Source organism: Panthera uncia, assembly GCF_023721935.1.
Source record: "Panthera uncia isolate 11264 chromosome A1 unlocalized genomic scaffold, Puncia_PCG_1.0 HiC_scaffold_17, whole genome shotgun sequence".
In the NCBI taxonomy this organism is placed as follows: Eukaryota; Metazoa; Chordata; class Mammalia; order Carnivora; family Felidae; genus Panthera; species Panthera uncia.
The window spans coordinates 151,043,391-151,051,162 of NW_026057577.1; positions in this window are offsets into that span (position 1 = coordinate 151,043,391).

Below are 7,772 nucleotides of genomic sequence, written 5' to 3' on the forward strand. Positions count from 1 at the left end.
AGGCCACATGTGCCCTGGGCACCCCACACCCGTCACACCCGCCCCCACGCCCAACCCACGTGTACCCCACATGCCCCATACCCCACCCACACTGCACAGGCCCCCATACACACCCCCACACCCCTCCCACATTCCTCATGCACCCCTGCTCCGCACACAGGAGGGGTCTACCCTCACCATGATACCCAACACACGTCCCCCCAAAAATGTTGACTTTTCACGTCGCCTCTTTTCCATCAGGGAAGAACGTGTCTGCTCAGAGACAAGAGCCCAGGGCACCTTATGAATATGTTGCAGGGGCCTGGGGTCTTTCCCTGGCCCTGGAGGAGAGGCAAACAGAGGCACCATGGTCACTGCCAGGGAGCAGGAGGCGGGGAGAGGTGTCACGGGAGAGGGCACACACCATGAACTCCAACACAAGTGAGCAGGCCCACCTGCCCTTGGAGAGCTCTTGGCTCCCATGGTTTTAGACTCTGTAGTGTATACAGCAGGGTCATTTACTGCTGTTTAGTTTATCAATTGTCTCATAAAACATATCAGTCTTCTTTTTTCCATACAACAGAATCTGAATCTAACCCAGATATTATTCTAAAATTATATTTTAATAACTTACTTAATCTGAGGGGGTCTGTTTCTCCCTTTTCTCTAAGTGAGGAAAAAACTCATCGGCATGGGTGGGCAATGCCCCTCGCCCTCCCTGACATCCCCATTGGTCTTGGCTCCTTCGTAGCTGAAGCATCCGTCCAGGGCTAACGATGTCTTATGCAAGGACACGGAAGTGAGTGCCACCAGATGAGCAGGACCCACCCACCCACCTACCCACTCACCTACCCATCCGCCCATCCATCCATCCACCGACCCATCTGCTCACCTAACCATCTACCCACCTACCCACTCACCTAACTACCCACCTACCCATCCACCCATCCACCTACTCACCTACCCATCTGCCCATCCATCCATCCACCCATCCATCCACTCACCTAACCGTCCACCCACCTACCCATCCACCCACTCACCTACCCACCTTCCCGTCCATCCATCCACCCACCCATCCACTCACCTAACCATCCACCCACCTACTCATCCACACACCCATCTGCCCGTCCATCTATCAACCCCCCTGTCCTTCCATGTACCCACGCATCCACCACTCATTCACTGTCCCACCCAACTAGCCGTTCAACCATCTATGGATTCCTCTACACACTAGCCCATCCTTCCATGCACGCACTCATCCACCAGCTATCAGTCTGCCCATTCATCCATCCAGTCATCCACCCACCATCCATACACCATCCATGCACCCACCCACTCACACACCCAGGTACCCATCTATAAATCCACCCACCCACCCATCCATCCACCCACCCACCCATCCACCCACCCACCATTCATTCGTCCATACATACACCTACCCACCCACCATCTGTCCATGTACTCACCCACTTAGAAACTTCCGCCAAAAAACAGAATTCCTGGTTTACCTATGACATTCCCACACCTGTTCCTTCGTCCAGGTGACCAGATGGGTGCCTTGTAGTGAGCGGAGAATGCTGCCAGCAGTGCGGAGAGAACAGGAAGGAAGAGGGAACTGTTTCCCCGCCCCTTCCCTCAAAGGATGCCAGGGGTCTGCTCTTCCCGAGCTCGAGACATCCATTCCCCTTGTGTGGAAGAAACCAGAATCAGAATCAGGGTGGGTTGTTTCCATTGTGCAACACAAAGAAGTTACTGGAGGTGAAATTGGCAATGTGCTCCGCCAGGACCACAGGGGTCTGCCTGCTGACCCTCAATGAACACTCAGAGTCCCCATTTTCATAATGGACCCAGTGGCTTTGTGTCTAATTAGATTCATCTGAGAATTGACATAACCTTTGACATTCAAATACTGAATGCAATGATGTTCCCTGCTATTTCTACCCATGAGGTTCAATGTAGTCCTCAAAGTAAATAAATAAGTCACCCGCCATCCAGGTCAGTGATCTCCATGGACCTATTGAGCTGTGGGGGACCCCCAGTTACTGACATCAGAGCGGGAAGCAATCACCTGAGAGCCTTAGAGTCGATGACAGACGCCAGGCTGGGGACTTGTGAGGCTCCCACACTGAACCCCGAGCAGGCACCGTCCCCTACCTGGTGTCAGACCCCGACTCTAAGTGGTTCTGCACTGAACACAGCATCTGGTCACTTCTGGGGACGGTGGCAGGAGGAAGGGCCGGTGCATAATTTAATTGCTTTTCCTTCCTCCCTCAGGTCTGCATATTATATTATATTGAAAAGTAATTATGCAGCGAAAGTAAAATGTCACCCAGGCGCTGTCTGGGAACGGCAGCCCAGATGTGAATCATTCTCTGCGCACCTCTCCTTGGTCACACGCCACGGCGAGTGCTCTCGCGCGGGTGTATTTATGCACACGAGATGAGATTTGCTGGGTTTTGTGTTTTTCCTTTCCCCTCGCAGCATCTCGATCCCAAGCTGAGTTGCCTTGTTGGCAATGATTGATTACCCAATATCTAATTAAACCTGATCCAATCACTTATTATGCAGAGAGGAACAAACAAACTGAAGGCGGCTGTCAGCACAGTGATTGATGACGCGGCCAACCCGGCTTCTGTGGCTCTTGATGTCCCGACGCTTGTTACAACCAGGCAAAGCCGCGCTGGACCAAGCACCTGTCACTCCGGCGACTGAACCACCCGGCCACCCTCCCCTTCGTCCGAGTGAACTTTCAGCGCAGAAGTAAACGGGGGTGGGGGGCCCACGTTACTGAGGCCTGATGACATTCCGTTCGGGTTAGTTCCATGATGAGGTCAAAGTCCTGCCAAACAGTGTCCTTAAGTGGCAGAGTGTGGAGAGGCCACGGCAGGCGTGCGTGTGCGGGAGGGAACCAGGCGGGCGGGAGCCCGGGCTCCGCCTGTGTGGGTTTGCTGCCGAGACACGTGCGTCTGTGCTGTGCGTGTGCGTGTGTGACCGCGCGTGCCTGCGGGTGCACCGAGGGCCGCTCGGGTCCCGGGCGCGCAGGGAGGCGCCTCGGGGACAGTGACAGACAGAGCATTAAGGCAGACCTCGCGGGGTAATAATTTCTTCTCTATTGTCTGCCAGGCGGGATTCCTCTTAGCAGCTCTCATTTATAAATTTTTCAGTTTTAATGTTTTAATTATTTAAAATGCAAATAGGTTCAAGAAGAAAGCTGCAGAAAATACAAACTCCCTAAACAAATCCCCCTTTGAAGGGGCCTCGGGGCTGGGCAGGGGTCCCCCCCAGGCCCGGGCTCTGTCCCGCCGCTGCGGGGTCGTGTCCCCCACACGTGCTCACACCCAAGGGAGTGTTCTGACGCCCGAGGGCAGGGGCCCCCACGGCAGAGACCAAGTGAACACAATGGCGATGACCATGTTCTAAACACGGAGATACTGTGCGGGCAGCGCCCCGACCACCTCTGCACAATCTCTTGCACACTCACCTGCACACTCACGTGCAGAGGAGGGTGGGAGGAGCCACCTGGATGAACCCCTGGACGCTCGGGGTCTCATGGGGTGACGGGAGGCCCCTTCCTCAGCTCTGAAACCATCCGTCTGTCCTTATAGGCGAGACTGGCCTCGCTCTCCACACCCAAGGGGCAGGGCCGCAAGCTCAGCCCAGGAGCCCGCCAGGATCAGGGGCTGGGTGACCCCAAGTCCCTGAAGCTCCCACTCTTCACCATCGGGACCGGGGGGAGGGATGGGTGTCGTCCCCGGTCCGCGTGACCTGCCCCCACGCACTGGCCTCAAGACCCCTCGCACTAGCCTCAGGACCCCCACCCCACCCAGTGCACTGCCTTCAGGACTCCCCACCACCCCCACAGCACGCACCGCCCTCAGGACCCCCCTCCCAACAGGCTGGTGTGCACGCCCCTGGGGAGGAGGGCTGCCCGTCCATCCCGGCCGCAGATGCAGTTCAAAGAGCAGCCTGGGGCCGAGTGTTCAAGTCACAGCCGCCATGGGTGCCAGCTCGCCCGCCCCTCCTGGAACTCGGGAAATCCCCAGACCTTCCCCGAGCCAAAGTTCTTCATCGGTGACATGGCAAGTTGTCCCCGGTGCCCAGGGGAGAGAAGACCGTACAAGGGGCGTTCGTGAACTGGGGGTGTGCTAGGCGGGGGTCTCGGGGGGGGGGGCGGGGCTCCCGGCTCAGCCTCCCCACCCCTCATGTCCCCAGTATCACATGCTCATGTGGGGCACACGTGGGCTGGCAGTGGCTCAAAAGAGCTTCCCTTCCTCGTGTTAGGCGTGAACCACCGTGCAAAACACACAAAATGTCCTCTTTTTGTGGTTTTCCCGTACTTCCCGCACGATTCTCCCTAAGCTCCTGGGGCTGTAAAGTTCCCTGTCAGCACGCGGATTCAGATGACCCTTGTCGGGCCACCTTCCGCCCACCCCTTCTCCCGGTGCCAGATTTCCCAGGCATGACTCTCACTGCAAACCTGGGCTGGACACCGGCGGATTACAGGCCACAGACTGTCCTTGTGAAAGTGCTCGGGGGCCAGCTAAGCGATGCGTGAGTTTGTCGGGATCCCGAGTCCGGTTTGCCCTCACCAGCCAGGGCCAGCTGCCCACTTTTCAGGGAGCACAGCCTGGGGGTCCCAGCCCAGGCGGGCTCGCGAGGGCCGGGCTCCCTGTTCTGTATCGTCCCTGCACCTGGTCTGCCGGGCGCCGAGGGGCCCAGGCTCGCTGCCGGCCCGCTCTAGGCCACAGGTGCCTGGGAAGTCGGGACCGCAGGCCCAGGACCAGGCAGAGGGCTATCGAGGGAGGTGACTGTGGTGGGGGGTCCTTGGTGAAGGGCTTAGAGATAGAGCCACCTTGGACCCCCGTCAGGGGCTGGGGCTGCTCCGTCAAGAGAAGGAAGGGATCTCACCATTCCCAACAACGCAGATGGACCCAGGGGGTGTTGTGCCAAATGAAATAAGTCAGGGAAAGACAAATACCCCGTATTTCACGTATACATGAAATCCAAAAAAAACAAAGCAGATGAACAAATGAAACAAAACCGAAACAGACCCATAAATGTAGAATAAACTAGTGGGCCCCCAACAGGAGGGAGGTGGGGGAAGGGTGGTCTAGGGGAGGGGGGTTAAGAGGCACACACTTCCAGTTACAAAATAAATAAGTCACAGGGAGGGGCGTCTGGGGGGCTCAGTCAGTTAAGGGACCCACTTCGGCTCAGGTCACGATCTCGCAGTTTGTGGGTTCGAGCCCCGCGTGGGGCTCTGCGCTGACAGCTCAGGGCCTGGAGCCTGCTTCGGATTCTGTGTCTCCCCCTCTCTCTGCCCCTCTCCCGCTCATGCTCTGACTCTCTCTTTCTCTCAAAAATAAAGACACAATAAAATTTTTTTTTTAATTAAAGACATAAGTAAGTCACAGGGATGAAAATACAGCGTGAGGACCGTGGCCAGTCTATGGCACCAGCTCTGTGGTGGGTGGTGACCAGACGTACCACGGGCACCTGTGTGCAGGGGGTGGAGACCCCAACCTCTACGCCGCCCACCTGAAACTCGTCAGACAGTGTGTCGCTGGTAGTTCCGTAAACAAAACAGAACGAGGAAAACCTGCCTTGGCGAGCTGACCGGCGGGGGTGCAGCCACGGGGCGTGAGGGGGCCCGGTCCGCACCGAGAATCCTGGACGCCCGTCTTGGTGCTCAACGGGCTCCTCCCTGCCGTGTGGACAGGCATGTTCTGTAGGTGCTGATCTCAGACGGAAGCAGGCAGGGCAGTGACTGCAGGTGCAGGGTGAGTGTTCAGAACCGAGGTCCATCAGGTATAAGCAATGAGCTTAATTATACCGTCTTGTCTTGTCTTTGATTCTGAGCTCTGGGAAATGAGAATTTGTAGACAGGATGACAAAAGACGAGAAAGCTGTTGGCGACGGTAAACCGGGACCAGGGAGAGCGTGCTTTGGCCCTGGGTGCAAACACCGCGTCAGGCGTCTTGAGCCCCATCCCCTGAAAGCGCAGGCCTCAGAATCACAAACAAACACAGACCGTGGCCGTCCCCCCGCCCCTTCCTGTTCACCGGGAGCCACGCGGCCCGTCAAACACCCACGACCACGTGTTTAGATAAACTCAAGAGGGAGCTGGAAAAAGAAATCAAGTGGGAAGCGAATGTACTCGTGGCGTTGGAGGCGGCGTGACGGAAGGACCAGGGCGCCCGTCACCCCCGGACGCAGCCGAACGCGGCCCCCGAAAGGTGCTCTCAGGCAGGCACTTATGCGGCTTTTGTCTATACCTTCTCTTCAATTAATCTCTAGAATTCGGTGTCTGATCCCCGTGACAGCAGCCTCTGGCTTCTTCAGAGTGGCTGCCAAGGACAGATTATCTGACACATATCAAACAAGCAAGGAACGACGCTGGACAGCATTAATCAAAACTTTCTCATTTCCCGAAGAATTAAGCATTAAATAATTAATCCCAGCACTACAGGCAGCTGTAAAAGAGGCCTCGTGCCTCCCTGCTGGTAAGAATTTGTCCTTGTCTAAAAGACTAGATTGATATATTTATTATTTATCAGATTAATCATGGCCAGGAACATTATAGATTGGCAGCCGGGCCCGGCCGGCGAGGGTGTCTGGCCCCTCTCTGCGCGGGAGGCCTTCCACAGAAGCGCCACACCGGGGGTCGGAGGGAAGCCACTGGCCTCGCGCTTCCTTAGTTAAAGAGAAAGCTGTGCAAACATTATTTTTTAAAAGACCAAAAAGCAAGCAGAGGAGGAAGAGAGCAGAAGAGGAGGATGCCATTGAAGCGGGGCACGGGGCAGGCGGAGGGCGGGCGCAGGCCCCTGGGGACCCCGGGCCGGGCACGGGACCGCCCGCCCCCCGCGCCACTGTGCTCCAGCACGCAGGTATGAGAAGCGACACTCGCTTCCCCGGTCGGAAGGCCTTCGAGGACCGCCCCCCGTCTCCAGCCCACCCCTGGGACAGCCTGCTCCCGCCTGTGTGGCTGCTACATGGCTCCAAGCCTGGGTCACCAATCGGCCGGTGTCAGAAGCTTAGAGTCTTGAGGGGCTGAGCACATCAAACTTAAGACACTAATCGGAGCAGGAGGTTGGGAGAGAAATTTTCAGACTTCACAGCATACGATTTGGTGGTGATTCTAATTCTGTTGGAGCAATCTTATTTCGTAAGAACAAGAGACTGCTGATCAAGCCAAACCAAACGTTCAACTATTTCCACTTGACTTTGACCTACAGGGTCAGTCTGTGGAGACAGGGAAAGGATTTGTTTTTATGCACGTTATGCGAAGAAGAGCATTAATGTTTGAACCTCATGGTTTTTCACGGGTGTTTTAAGGAAGAAAGACGTCAATTTGTTCAATCGATTTGGACGCTGAGTGAATCAGTGTAAATGGCTTGCCATTCTGCAGGACTGCTCAGAGCCTTTACAGGGCAGAGAAGTGTTTGGGGACTCTGGGTGGAGCGTCCCCAGCTGGAGCCCTGCACACGCTCTCAGAGTCTCCCCCCCGCCCCGGAGATGTCGGTCCCGGTAAACGCGGGTGTCTCAGGCTTTGTCTCTAGCAGCCCCCCCCATCCCCTGGCCAAGAGGCCGAGGCTGGCTCGCAGCCCGGTGGGGGCTGGGGTGAGTCTCTCCACCCCTCGGTCTACTTCAGGATGGCCCGTCCTGACCGAAAGGCAACTATTAGCCTAGAGATGAGGAAGCCTCTCTTGGCCACCTGTTGGGTGAGGGAGGGAGACTCCTCCCCTCTCCTTCCTTCTCCTCTCTTCTCCTCCCCCCCCCCCCCCCCCCCCCCC